Raw genomic sequence first — 16,230 nt, 5'->3', positions numbered from 1 at the left:
GGTTCATGGCTTCATGATCTATCTCAAGAGTAGTATGAAGTACTTGAGAAGAAACACACTAAAAAGGTATTTATGGTTGTCCTTTATTTAGTTCCTAGATCTTTCAATACAATAATATTTTCAAGGTAAATTCTAAATTTTCCAATATGTGGGCAACTGTAGAGACCAAGAGGTTTCAAGGCCATGTGAAATATGAAGACTAATTTAGATTAAGAAGTATTTGTGATCTATATATAGGCAAAATTAATATTGTTTGTATCAATGGGCGATGGAAATAGCCTGGGTGATATTTTCTATGTATTGTATGAGATGTTCAAGGTGTACTTTCCTTCAATAAACTGAGGAAATACAATTTGTTTTTTTTATAAAGAAACTTAGCTTTAAAAATAGATTTTGCAAAGCTCTAGACACTTCTTGTTAGATGCATGTTAGCAATGCAAGCAACATAACTACTTCTTGTACATCTAAAAATTATGTAGATGCTATTGAGAATCAAGTACTTTGATATGAAATTACAACATGGATTTTTTAAATGCTAAATAATAAATATCATTATTTTTTTCTCTGTCTAATGTTTTAGTCCATTTCATTGCAAGGGTTGGGTATCGATCTTGTTAAAGCATGTCACTGACTTAGCAAGGGTAAAAGAAAAATCAAATAAATAGTTGTCAATTTATTGTTCGAGGTGTATAAGTGGAAATTTAGAAGTTTCCACAAAGGCAATATAATTTTTAATTGGACCACATGGTGGTGCTTATTGTCATAGAGTGAGAATTTAATATTCTTTTTAATGCAATTGCCTTTACCTTTTATCCCACATTGGTTTTGTTTGTAATATCTTAGATTGTAAGTACCCAACAAAACATATGAATATTTGTAAGCAAGCTTTGGAGGTGAAATATTTAAGTGTGCAAGATCTTACTTAGGAAGCTCTTATAGTAGAAGCTCTTATGGTGGGTACTCGTATTTGGTGAAGTTCTTGGTGTTAAGACTCTTCTTGTGGGAGATCTTGTTTGGGTGTTGTCTCATCTTGAAGAATTTGTAAGCTTCCTTTTGACGAAGTTGTAACTATGATATCATCTTGTTGATGGTGTAAGTATTTTCAAGTATAATAAAATCATCCTTTGTGAGGCATTTTGTCTTCTCGTTGTTTCCATATTGTTATATTTCTGGTTATGAGTTGGTAAGGGTGGTGTGACCCTTCATCAAATTGAATGGGGGTTTATGATTGATATGTTGAAGGCCTTTGGGTTTCCTCCTTACTATTGCAATTGGCTTAAAATTCTCTTTAAGGATTCAAACATTGTCATTGAAGTTAATGGTGAGATATTTGACCTAGTTCCATTGGGAAAATATATAAGACAATAATTCTCCTTAGCTCCTAACCTATTTTTGTTGTTGTTGTTGATGCCTTATCTGACATTCTTAAAAGAACTCAATTAAGTATTCCAATCAAAGGATTAATCTTTGAATATCTCCTTATAGAAAAGTTTGTTAATGACACAACCATGTTTGTTGAGATGAATGAGATAAACTTTGATAACATTATTAACATAATACAAATGTTTTTCTTAGATTCATGAGCCAAGATCTCTCCTATGAAATCCACTATCTTAGGATGATCAAACGTCCCTCCAGATTGGCTTAGTAACGAAGGTTGGTAGTGGAAAGGTCCTAATGATATTGTGAGATATTTGGTGATTTCTTTCACTTTGAACCCTTCTATTAAAGAAATGTGGAACTAGATCTTTAAGATGATATAGAGAAAAAAAATTAAATGGAAAACTCATATGTTATTTATTGCAGGGAGGGCTTAGATTGTTCAAAAAGTCATATCTTCTCATGTAGTTTATTATTCTTTAGCCTTGATGTTATCTAATTATCAAACTAATAAGATGAAGAAAAGATTGAGAAACTCTATATGGTTTGATGGCACGGGAAGCAAGAAAAGACACGGTGTAAAATGCGATTGGTGTTGTTCTTCTAAAATTATGGGAGGGCTTGGGCTCAAAGATCTTAAAGTGCAAAGCTTAGCTCTTGCCTCCAAATGGATTATTAAGGCTCTAAATAGGAATGAACCTTAGAAAAATCTTATTAGAAACAATATTAGCATGTCCTCTATTAGAAGATGTAAAACCTAACATAATACTCTTCTGCTTGATGTTATTATTTGGGGACTTTGACATAAAAGTATTCACATCCAAGGTTTTATCTTCCATTTGGAAAGCCAGGTTTCATGTTAGGTCCTTGATTTTGATAGATCTATTGTGGACAAGTATCTATTTTATACTATGCTTGATAGATCCATTTGGTGGGGTATTTGTCTTAATAATAAACCTCTTTCTCTAACTCAATGTTTCTTTGCTAAAATATTTCATAATTCAGTTATTTCTTTTATTCAGGATATTATGGTTGACATGCATTTGGGGTCCTAGGAGGAAATAAACATAAAATCTCATATTCCAAAATCTCAGAAGAAAACTTAAACTGTTATCTCCAAGGAAGGAAGTAAGTTATTTCTTAGCAATATTCTTAATTCTCAACAATGGTTAGATCAGATCAAGTGGATGGATGACAATAACTTTAAGAATTTCTCTTGTAAGCATATTTATAATATTCTTAACCACAATGAAGAAATTATTAATAGGATAAAAAATGTTTGGGGTTTTAACTAGGAGTTCACTAGATAACACATTGTGTTTGACTTATTTTAGCACTCCCTTGTAAAGCCTAAAGTTGTATATTTAGATGGATGCTTCTTCTTAAAAAGGTTGATGTTGGCTCTGTTCTTTCCTCCTGTGGTGTTAAACCCATTGTCTTCTCTATTTACAATTATCGTATAGAAACCTTTGAAGCTCTTTTCTTTGAATGTGTGTTTGCTAAAAGATTGTGGTCAATGTTTTTTGGCCATCCTACCAATTGGAATTGTAATTTGAATAAATTCTAGTTTGTATTAACTATTGAAATCATGTGGATCATTTGGAGAAAAAAAAAATGTGGAGATTTTACAAGGAAATAAATGGGACCTTGTTGAGTTTAATTTCAAACTCACACATTTTTATATTGTCTCTTAGGTTTATGTTGCTATTGAAGTGCCTAAGAAAATGTTTAAAGAGATGCTCAAAGAAGGAGTTATGATTGTCTTGAAAAGAGAGGTTCAAATTTTCACTTCATTGGATGGTGAACAATTGCTTGAAAATAATTTTGTCATAGAGACTCAAGGAAACTAGAATAATTCTACTCTGCTTGATCCTGTAGCCTAGAACAATGACAACATTACATATGATGTTAGTACCTTTGATCCCTCCAACAATGAGAGAGTGAAGTCTAATGGATGAGAGATCATAGATCTCTGGGACTATATTTATAATTTGCATAGTGAATATTAGAGGAGGAAAGATACCAATCTATAGAATGAATACCATCAAATTAATTGAAACTTTTGAAGCTGATCCTTTCTGTATTTTTGATTGACAATCATGTATTTTTTGTGTGTTGTGTATATTGGAATTATGATATTCAACCACTCTATATTTCTTTGTTGACTCCCTTCAAACTATTGTACTTCTCTCATGTTTTCAAACTATCTTAATAGAAAAAAATCCCTTTTCTTTTATATTTTAGTATACAATACTACATTTGACCTCATTTTTCTACCAAAATTTTTGACCATCAATTAAAAAGGTTTAGGTTGGTCGAATTGTAGAAGGAAATTTAAATAAAAATAAAAATCTAAGCCCATGTTTGTTGAAAGTTTTACCAACATGGGCTTAACTTTAAAATTAAAAATCATTTTTTATTTCATTGTTTGATGGAGCGCATGAAGGAGCTAGAGCTGGAGCATGGTATAAGGGTTTTCTTACTATGGCATTTGATTGGCATTATTTTTTTCTACATTTTTTGTTCCTTATGCATTGTAGGTCCTCATTGCATTTGTGCACCATAGTTTCATGATATATTTCTAATCTCCACGAGGTCTACATTATGGTTGTAAGGGTTATGGAGAGGGCACTTCTTTATCATTCACTTCATCAGTAATTAACTTGCATCACAGAATGACGGTCTTTATCTTTGTTGTTGATGGATTGATACTTTATAGATCCCCCATTCGAAACCTACTAAGTATAGGGTGAGTAGGCTGAAAAGAAGGAGAACTGTAAACAGGGCATATGACAGGGTTTTTTCTAGTGCAGTTGTGTGAGAAAGGTAATTTTTCATCATTATTACCTTATATTTTCCATGTTTTTCTATTCTTGGTCTTTGCTCTTGGTCAATACATTTTCTTAATTGTTTAAATTCTTTGTACTATTGTCTCTCTCTGTAAACATCTCTTATCAAATGCTTATCTTTTTTTATTTTTATAAGATTCCATTAAATTTGGGCTTTATATTTGAATTATTTTACATGATACCACCAACACTATTCTATAAATTTTCTTATAGACAATAGAGAAATCTAAGGAACATTAAACAAACATTAGTTTCCACCTTTAAGCACACAAATTGGAAATCACGTCGCACATTGACGCATTGTATTTTTGAAAGTTAGCATTGAGAGACATTGGCACTATTGGGATAGGATGCCACCTATATATAAGTCCACACAAAGAACTCAGAGCCACAATATTAATACCACCCCTTCAACTATCAAAAACTGAGAATATCCCAATAAAGAGAGACACATACCCTTGGAATAGTTTTCCACTAATTGCTAGCCCTGCTCACCAAGCTTTCTCTTATCATTTATGGCCGAGTCCATTCTAGAAAAATGAGCTCCAGTAGTTCTTCCCTTCTAGAGTGTCATTTAAATATGGAGAAGAGAATCAAAAAAGAATTTTGCAACAATAATATTCATTCCACATAACCCATATTTAGAGAAAGTTATGTGAAACAAGCAATCAAAATGCATAGTGTAAGAAAATGACAAACATGCCACAAGATGACACTAGATATATATTGGGAAAACCTTTTTCAAAGGGAAAACCTAGCTTCTAATAACACTCACACACTCATTGTACAATCTGAAGAAACACGATTATTAATACACTTGAAAAGTCTCCATGGAAAGCTTTTGAAGCATCATACAACCTAGTTGCATTCATCCATGTGAACAAGGAAATGAGAACGATGTAGCCACATTCTCAATCAATGTTTCACTAACTCACAAATGCAAACTACAAGAGATGCTTGATCAAACTTTAGTTGACAAGCAAAAGGTTACCGAGCCAACCTCAACAATTACTATTGTACTCATTTTTAATAGAAATAATTTTGCATGGCATCACTAAGTGGTATTAAATAAACCATTTTCTCATGAATTAGATATTTGGTACTAATTTTTTCCAATATTCCAATGTGTCAACCATGTTAAATATTTATCCTATTGTCACATACAACATATAATTTATCCAAGAACGTCTAAGACTCTGATTTACCTAGTTAAATATTGTTTTACTTCTAGCATTACTATTTAATGATATGCAAGGTGTTTAATGCACATTTTACGATAGGGATAACAACTCTTCTAGCAATCCATGATGATGGGAAATAACCATATTTTCATGAATAAACCACCAGAATCCTTACATTCTTGCTAAAATTCCATCAGAATCCCTACATCACTGCTAAGGAAGGATATTAAACTCTTTCATTGTCATGTCTTTTGCCAGGACTGGTTCACAAGAAACTACTAGAGGCTCCTTTGAAGCTGCATTACAAAAAATCATCTCCATCAACATTAAAATAAAGAAATTAACAATACACTGCTTTATATTAGCACAACTTATTACCTCCTCAAATTTTGACTAGAAATCTACTAGGTAGCTTGTGACCCAAAATAACCCTTCTCCAACACCCTTTATGGCCCAAAATTCACACTGATGGAAAATTAAGCTCAATTTAGACAATAAAAGATCTTTTCAAATCTGAAATATGAACCTGGGCTTTCCTAAGAGATCTCTAGAGGAAGGAGCACATGATTACATTATGACAAAGAAGACCAAGCTAGCTAAATGCAAGGCCCAACACACCATATTAGTAGAAAGTTCAAAGAACAGATTGAAGAACCTCATCTTACAACATGTGAAGTTGCCCTATTCAATACCAGATGATGCAATATCTCACCACACACACTGTACACTTATGACACCTAATCATGCCATGCACGCGTAAATACACACACCACCTATTACTTCTAGATGCCAAAAAGAATCAAGTGGTAAATGTTATTTATAGGTGCTTTATCTATCTTAGTAGTTTTATTGAGACCCTCTCATGCCAATATATCAAAGCTTTCTATTGAAATTGTAATATTATTATCAATTCCTTGTTATCCAACAAATCCACAACTCAGTTTTGTTCATAATGGTAGTGCACAAATTGCATTTTAGAATACTTTTTCATCCACCCCAAAGCTTCTCTAGCATGCAATCTCATATGCCAATTAAGACTATTAACCTTTTCTCAATGCCTTTACCAGTTTTTTAGTCACCTTCAATTAGTAATTCTTTGCGACCCTTATTAGACATCAAGATTAACTCTTCTGGGGGATCTTCCCATTTATCTTTGCTATTGATTTTAATACCAAGATTACAAAATTTTCTTAGAGAAAAATTCCCTTGTTATCATGAAGAAAAAAACCAGCACATGTTTCTCCTAGATGGCACCTATCAGAACCATCAATGTTCAATTCAATACCTGACTATGTTGGAATGAAAATTTTGCAAATTCTTTTCAGCTGAATAAGTGTCAATTAAGAATTAGGGTCTATAGGATCCAATTTATTAATTTTACTTAAAGGTTGGTACTAAACTAACAAGTAATCATGCTTCATGCTCCATTCGAAAGATATGCTTCACCATCCCTTGTTCTTTGTTCTTCCCATTCCCATGTTATTTTCCTCATAAAATATGGATCTAAGTTTTCAAGGAATGCTCTTTTAACATTTTCATGTTTGTTTCCCCTCTTATACCACCTCCATCTTTCCCAATTGCTACTTGATCTCTCTACACAAAAACAAAAAAGAAAATGAAGGGAGGGGGCAAGCGTTGGACTTAATGACATATCTTTTTGCCAATTTAGTGAAATGAGAACAATACTACAATATTGGCACTATGGACGGTCTAAAAGTTTGAACTAATGATCATAGATACTTGATCATTGTTTTGCTACAAAAATTGCTTTTAAGGATGAAGCTTTCCTTACAGAACATATATGAAACATAAAAGTGATAAATCTAATATTATTGTTTTGTCAGAGTATCTTCTGAATCTATGATACTACATAAGTATAGTTGACTTATGTCCTCGCTCCTCACATTTATGTGTCTGGTTGTAGGAATTGAAAGATAGTGTGATGCAAAAAGGTAGATAGTAGTTTATTTATTCTTTATTTCCCCCTCATTTATGTTAAGTGTGTTGGAAATATTCAAGATATGATAGGTTATTGAGAGGGGAGGGGTGAATTAGTAACCTTAAAACTTTTTATTAATTTACCACACATCCATCTATGCTACTGCATGCATTAGTTTTGAAACATAAAACAATCATTACACAAGAGAACACAATATTTTGGTGACCCAGAAACCTTCCAAATAGAAAGTAAAACTAGGGTGGGGATGATACCCACAAAATTTCAATACTACAACATAAATTTGGCCTATTAAGGCTTACATTGACCACTTCTGGTGATCTACCCTGTTAGGAGCACAAAGGACTGCTAGATCCACCTTGTTAGAGGATTTGCAAACATACAATGAAGTATGCACTCTGTTAAGAGATTTGTACAAAGACTATTAAGTCTACCTCGTTAGAAGATTTAGAAAATTTGATTCACTTGTCAGGATGAAGTAGTGGATCTGCTTGCAACTAATTGATAAGATCCTTCATGCATTGATCACCTCATGTGATGGATATAACTTTTTAGTCTTTGAATTAACCTTGTTGTGTTCCTTGAACTGTTGTTGATGATATTTCACATATACTTGTCATTACTTCGCAGTTCCTTCTCATCCCAAGCATCATACAACATTCATACATGATATCTTACAATACATCTTACATATATACCTTTCAAACTTACAAAATTACAAGGTCGGCCAAAATAGAAGTAAATGAATACATTACAGAGCCAACCCAATAGTAAATAACTCAAGTTCACTGAACTGACTCGGTGACCTTCTGATACTCGAGATCCAATGCATTACTTGGCATCATCATGCACTCGATAGAAGTGAAGGGTCGGTCCATACTAATCACTCGATGTAGTTCTGAACTCGGTAACCACTGGTGACTCGATAGATGTACTATCACTTGGTAGATATGTAGACTAATTTTACCTTGTTTCATTCGGTAAACACTAAATCTTTCATCGCTTAGTTTGCAGTAAATCTTCATGACACAAACTATCTACTCGGTAGACACTATGAAGAACGGTAGATACTGAGAAGCTCGGTAGACACTGCTGGACTTCACATTGTCTATATTTGCTCGGTAGCCACTGTTTGCTTGGTGTAAACTACAGAACTGCTAAGTTTACAAGGTAACCAATTGATGCTTGGTAAACATACATAATTGAGTAAGTGTTGTCGCTAATGACAAAAATAATCATAATGCCAACAATCTCCCCCTTTGGCATTAGTGACAAAAACACTTATGAATCAAAACTGACATTCTGATTTACCAAAATTGATCTTTGTAAATCTGCTATATACATATCTTACATGTCTCACATATCTCCCCCATACATATGGTATGCATATCATTTATCTGTACAATGTCTCCCTTATTCCTTATCTATCTCTCATATTCCCAATGTCAACAATCTTATCTCCCCCTGCCAACAATCTCATCTCCCCCTTTTTGACAATAATGCCAAATAATGTATATATAATAAATTTAAATTGAGACACCAAAATGTGAGAGAAAATATGAGTGTACCTTGAGAATAAGAGACAATGTCTTATGTCAATTGTCTTGCAAAATTTTGCAGGTGGAGAGAGCCACTTGAACTTCTATAGAAAGTTCAATCATATGGTCTACTATTGAAAAATTGTTGTCATGAATCAATGTTTTTGAGTAGGCAATGTGTTTTTGCATTTGATCCATGACTGGAAGAATCACATTTTGAATGTCAAATAGTGTAGACCAGATTCTGGCTTCTTCTCTGAGTAACTCTACCTGCATTTTGGACAAAAATTTCACCTTTGTGTGGTGTGATGAGCTTGAACTATGGTCAAGCTGCAACTTTTGAGCACTGTCCTTCATTTTCACATCTAATTTATTCAATTTTTCTTTGACTTCCTTAGTGAACTCAGTAAGATCACAGAGCTTGCCAAAAAGTGATGTTACATTTGTGAATGCTTGCTCAAGATTGCTCAAAATTGAGGTTAATTCAACCTATTTTATTGCAATGTGCTAAGCAATGTGCTCAAGCACTTTATTATTAGATTTCTTCTCTGCCTTTTCAATGAGTTTTTCTTTCCTAGAGGTGTCCTCATTGAACTTATTTACAACCTCTTCTAATTGTAACAAAATGTGTTGAGATGAATCAACATCAACACCAATAGCTTCAATAATTATGTTTTTAACATTTTCTATTATAGTATATTCTCCATCTCTCTCTTCTATGAGTTGCTTTTGCCTTGCCTTCTGCTCTAGAAGCTGACTAACCATTCTCATCTCACTAGTTGAGGCATTGTCCAAGTCTATCTTTGGAATAATAATTTCTATATCCAAATCTACATCTTCATCAATTTTCTTTCCAGTAAGAAAAAGTTTTATAGGAGTCTTAGGCTTTACTTCTATGCTTACTTCCTTGGATTTAGAAATAGAAACAATAGTTGACATGGATGGACTAATAGAAAATACTTGAATAGGTGCAATTGGAGGAAAGCTGAGAGAAGTATCGGCTGAATCCAAAATTGGTGTGCTTCCCAAAAATGATATACAAACAGGTAGTGTATAGACTAGAATATTCACAATTGGAGTAGACAAAATTGTAGAAAGAACTGTAGAACTTACTATACATTGATCAGAGGAGGTAGACACAGTTGATGTTGTTATGACTGATTGCTTGGGTGCTAATGAAGAAAGCTACAACTTGGTAGATGAAGTAATGGTTACTTCCATAGATGATGCTTAGAGATGTGGGGAAGTAGGAGTAGATGATGTTTCTAATGTGGTCAATCCTGCTGAAGCTGTCTCCAACCTTGATGATGTGGTCATCTTAGGTGGAGAGTGAGGAAGGGAAGCAATGACTTCTACTACTATCCTAACCAGATCATCTTCATCCTTTTCTTTCTCCATTTTTTCTTCCTCCTTCTCCTCTTCTTCCTTCTCCTTCATCAATTCTTGCATATCTTCATTAGTTACTATGACCGAGGGAGTATTATCATCTCCCTCATCCTCTTGGTCACTTTCATCATCCTTGATTTCTACAGGATCATCACTGGACTTATGTAGATGATAGATGCCCTTCCACATTTTTGTTGCATCATTAACAACATGTTCAATATCTTTGATTAAAATCAAACATGTATGGAATCTAATCATCATTCATCCTTCTTTGTTCTTCATTGCTACCTTTATTTTTGCCTCAGTAAGACTTGGTAGAAGATTCTTCAAGGATTGCTCATATATGTCCTTAGTTGTTTGGGTGGCTAACTCCCACCTTGGTTGTAATCTTATCAACAACTCTTTGAATATTTTAGGGGCAATCTGGTTTAGGGAGTAATTCCATTTTCCCATCTTGGTAAGTACCAGTTCCTCAATCTACATCTTCTTTGCATCAGTTCTAGTTTCAAATTTTAAAGCTTTGAAATTTGTGATGCCATCTCCCTCTTCCATTTGTTTCAATCTTTCTTGGAAGGTAAGTTGGGGCTTATTAAATACTACTTCATCTTTATTTTTACCTTCGCCTCTCCTGGTGAAAATAGTTATGGAGGCTTTGGGTGGCTTGGTAATGATTACCTTGCCCTTCTTCTTGACTGGCTCTGCCTCTTTCTCAGATTCATCTTCATCTTCTAGTTCTTTCTCCTCTTCATCGTCCTCACCTTTTCCCTTAGTAATCATTAAAGGCTCGGTAGCAGTTTTCATCTTAGCAATCTTTCTTTTACCTTTGCTAATTGCTTGGGGAAGTTTAATCTCTAATTCTATTCAAGCTTTTACCTCATCATAGGTACCAAAAATTGGTTGCTTTAGATCTACTAACTCATTCACCGATGCTTCAATAATATCCCTGGTTTCATCAATGTTTACCTCATAAGGTAGAGGTTTCACCCATGCAACTCGGGGCCTAATTGCTTGAATGTATACTATGTTGTAGTCTACCATGAAACACACATCATCTTTGTAATCTTCAACAAGTTAAGGAGGAATCCTAAACCTATTTTTCATCCTTTCCTTGAAGTCTTAAAAATAGTTATCCATTATACTATCAAAATTTACACACATTTCTGTTATAAACTCATTAATCTGATATAGAATGGGGACATCCTTTCTCCATACAACAGAACCTTTGGAGGGAAAGAATTTTTGTGCATAGAAGAATAAACATTTCAACAATGATCCAAATTTATAGGGGTTATTCTTGGACGATCTGACACTGTCCATGTTCTTGTTCAGTTGCCTTAGCAATAGCTCAGACAGGTCATATTCCAAATTCTTCTTCACAACCTTAAATGCCAAGTCTACGACCTCACATAACACACTGTTCAAATGATTGGAACTATAAATCTTGTTAGAAATTACATGAATTCCATATCTTAGTTCTACATCGGTAATGGTGCTAATCTTTAAGCCTTTGTCATCCCACTCGGTTAGGGTTTTCTTCTGTAGTTCATCCCGACCTAGGGTTTTCGTAGTTTTGGCTTTGCTGAGAATGGGAAGTCTAGTAATCTTGTGAATCATCTTCTTGGTGATTAATACGGGTTGTTCCAACCATAACTAACCATTGTGAATATGGCTGAGAATATACCTAATCCATTTTATTTGAAAGCTTCTTGGCAAATGAGATATGTGGGTCAACCCTTTTGTTTCCAAATGTTTATGCTCGGGTTTCAGTGAGCCATCAACACACATTTATTCTAACACACTATCCATTTTAGGGTTCCTATTTCTTAAATTGAACATTTGAAATGAGTTTAGATATCATTGATTAGAATTACCTTTGGTGGAATTTTTTACTGTGCGCCATTAGGGTCGAGTGCCTCTGTTATTGCAAGAACCAACTTGAAGTTTGGTGCTTTCCATTCTATGCCCTTGACTAACATTTATGATCCTCATTTCACCTTGCTAGTGCTTGTGCTTGCAGAAGCCATTGCTACTTGGTAAGTGATGGAAATTTTTGAACAAATTCATTAACTACAAATTCACTCAAAATTGCTTGAAGTCACTTGAATGCACCTAGAAATCTCTTTGCTCTAAGGATACGATGAAAAATGAAGTTGAATTCTGCTAATTTTGATGAAAAGTTTGCCATTAATGCTAGGTACCATGTTGTCATAGTGCATGACAAACTGTCATCCACTAACTCGGCAAGAGTATCAACTCAGTAGACAAACAAAATTCCTTTTATTCTTGACCTTGCTTGGTAAGGTCTTTAATCACTTTTCCTTGGTAGAGTCTAATGCACTCGGTGAAAGATAACCTTTCTGTGATCCTAATGTATCTGCAATACTGATTGGATCATTTTGCATTCCTCATTTGGAACTACTCTAGATATAGCTTGATGATACAGTTCCAGATCCTTCTTCATGAATCTAATTGGAAATGGTGGAGTCACTCGCTTCTTAAGTGACACGACCATCATTTGAACTGTTATTCTTGGTAGATTTAGGAATCCATATTGTCTCATCTACTTCTGAATGTCATCAGCTTTAGCTTTCTTTTCATCTTCTATTATTCCAATATTCATGCAATTCTTGGCTATATGACTGAGTTCAGTGCATGTATAATATCTAATTGTTGTATCTTTTTTTCTCAAGTGATGCGTTGAGCAGTCTTTGCAAAATGTGTCCATATTCTCCACAATAATGACATCTGCACCAAGTATTTTAGTCCTATCCAAATATTGCTTTAACAAGTTGTTCATATAGATTGAATGATTTGGATCTACATTGGAATGCCTTGTGCCCATGCTTCTTGCATTTGTGACATTTCCCTTCAAATTTTGGTTTTTCCTTGCATTCATTGGCCTTGTGACAATGCTGATTGTAGTTGTAGCATTTTCTATTGAATTTTACTTTTCCATTGCTCGAACATTTGTTTGATGTATGACCAATTTTTCCACAATGATTGCATGAGGATTTTTGATTCCTTTGGGCACCTTGTTTGGAAGATTCACCTTCTTCATTATATCCAAGTCCTACATTACCTTTTTATCTATGAAGATTCTACTCATTTTGTTGAATCAATAGATTCATGTCTTCTTGTGACTTCATCATTATTTCATTGATTTATTTTTCAGTATTTAGGTCACTCTTTAATTTTCAAATAATTTTCTTTTCACATCTCAATTCTCTTACTATTCTTTCATTAATTTCCCTTTCATAATTTAGATCATTTCTTATTCTTTCATTCTGTGCTTTGAGAAACTTGATTTCTTCATTTGCTCCAAAGATTTGATCAATGAGGTCTTCATGCTGATTGGATTGATTGTTTCTTGCCTCCAAGTCTTCATTTGCCTTGTTTCTTTGTTCCAAAATTTCACATAGCCTGATTGATTGGATTTCTTGTTCTCTTTTAAGTTTTCTCACTTCTTCTTGTAGAGAGCAATTCTTTGCTAGGAGTTCCTTGATTGCCTCATTAGCTTCATTTGAGCTGCTTGATGGTAAAAGGTCTTCAATCTTTTCTTCAACATACTAATGGTCATTCATTTGTCTTGCAAGTTCCTTCCTTCTTTTCAGGGATTGGGAAAGATGCTCCTTTGCTTCTTTGAGTTGAGCCATGGCCATCTCTAGATCTAGCTTTTCATTTTCAATTGCCTTGTCAAGTTTGAATATCTTCATTTGTCCTTTAGATCTTTGCTCAAGCTGTCAAACTTTATCCTGAGAACCACAAGATCTTTGATACCAATTGTTGGAAATATTCAAGATATTATAGGTTACTGAGAGGGGAGGGGTGAATTAGTAACCTTAAATTTTTTTATTAATTTACCACACATCCATCTATGCTACTGCATGCATTAGTTTTGAAACATAAAACAATCATTACACAAGAGAACACAATATTTTGGTGACCCAAAAACCTTCCAAATAGAAAGTAAAAATGGGGTGGGGATGATACCCACAAAACTTCAATACTGTAGTATAAAATTGGCCTATTAAGGCTTACATTGACCACTTTTGGTGATCTTCTCTATTAGGAGCACAAAGGACTGCTAGGTCCACCTTGTTAGATGATTTGCAAACATACAATGAAGTATGCACTCTATTAAGAGATTTGTACAAAGATTGTTAAGTCTACCTTGTTAGAGGATTTAGAAAATTTGATTCACCTGTTAGGATGAAGTAGTGGATCTACTTGCAACTGATTGATAAGATCCTTCATGCACTGATCACCTCATGTGATGGATATAACTTTTCAGTCTCTGAATTGACCTTGCTATGTTCCTTGAACTACTGCTGATGATCTTTCACATATACTTCTCATTACTTCGCAATTCCTTCTCATTCCATGCGTCATACATACAAATTCATACATGATATCTTACAATACATCTTACATATATACCTTTCAAACTTACAAAATTACAAGGTCAGCCAAAATACAAGTAATTAAATACATTATAGAGTCAGCCCAATAGTAAATAACTCAGGTTCACTAAACTGACTCGGTGACCTTCTGATACTTGGCATCCATTGCATTACTTGACATCGTCATACACTTAGTAGAAGTGAAGGTTTGGTCCATACTAATCACTCGATGTAGTTTTGAACTTGGTAACCACTGGTGACTTAGTAGATGTAGTGTCACTCGGTAGATACTATAGACTAAGTTTACCTTGCTTCATTCGATAAACACCGAATCTTTCATCGCTTGGTTTGCACTAAAAATTCATGACAAAAACTATCTGCTCGGTAGACACTGTGAAGCATGGTAGATACTGAGAAGCTTGGTAGACACTGCTAGACTTCACATTGTCTGTATTTGATCAGTAGCCACTATTTTCTCGGTGTAAGCTGCGAAACTGCTAAGTTTACAAGGTAACCACTTGATGCTTAGTAAGCATACAAAATTGAGTAAGTTTTGTGACTAATGAGAAAAATAATCATAATGCCAAGAAATTGGTACTATTAGAGAAATATATTATTATGAGTTTATTATTAATTTCAGACAAGCATACGAGCATATGCAAGCAGAGAAAGCAAATGGAAAATCTAAGACTGGTAAAGGAGAAATATTTACCTCTAAACATTTGCAGTCAACTAAAGAGGACTATGAGAATGAGGTGACACTCCTTATTTTTCAGTTGAAGTCTTTGAAGCAAGCGCAATCTCGCAATCTTTTAACTCAAGCTACACATCAATATACTGCTTAGGTTTATAACTGCAATGCTTGCACCCTTCCCTCACTCTATCTTTTTAAGTTTCAAGAAATCAATCTGTGGTACCTTTCTCACCAATTCTTTCCTTTTCTTGATGGAACAATTGCATTTATATAAAAAGGGGTTTGCTACTCTTGAGGCACGTGAACCTCATGTAAAGAAGATTGCTAAGGAGCAACATGTTGAATATCAAATTAATGAGCTAGAGGAAGATGATATAGAAGTGAGTTTTGAATTCTATCCAGAATATGATGAATCTACCACTAGTTCTGATAATTCAATGGAGGTACATTTCATTTGTTTTTCTTTTTAAACATAAAAAAGGGGTCTACTATAAATCCTTACTTTATTCCTATATGAACATGTTTATCCTATGAAAGTAAGCCATGAGATTATTTTTGTATGGATTTTAAGATGTTATCATATTTCAACTAAAGATAAAGTGAGATTTACACTCATCATAGCTTTGTAGAATATTCTTAAAAGATAGTTATAGTTTAATAGTTATTTTCTGTTCAAAATACTTTCACTAGAAAGCACTAACTTATTTAGTTGGAACATTTGGATTTTATGTTGGCAAATCTTTGACTTAATGTATCTGCATTAATGGTTATTTTCATTTGTATGCTTGATATCAATGTCTTTTTTGTTAATTGTCTTAATGTCAAATATAATTATCGAAAGAATG

At 33.9% G+C, this 16,230-nt stretch overlaps 1 pseudogene; it reads left to right on the top strand.

Annotated features, from left to right (window-relative positions):
- The window catches only part of LOC149545516 (uncharacterized protein At2g33490-like), a 137,010-nt pseudogene that overhangs the window by 103,528 nt on the left and 17,252 nt on the right, over positions 1-16,230 (top strand).

Source organism: Cupressus sempervirens, chromosome 7 (assembly GCF_028749045.1).
Source record: "Cupressus sempervirens isolate cs-2001-9-10 chromosome 7, ASM2874904v1, whole genome shotgun sequence".
Classification (NCBI taxonomy): domain Eukaryota; kingdom Viridiplantae; phylum Streptophyta; class Pinopsida; order Cupressales; family Cupressaceae; genus Cupressus; species Cupressus sempervirens.
This window is presented reverse-complemented; position numbering and strand designations above follow the sequence as displayed.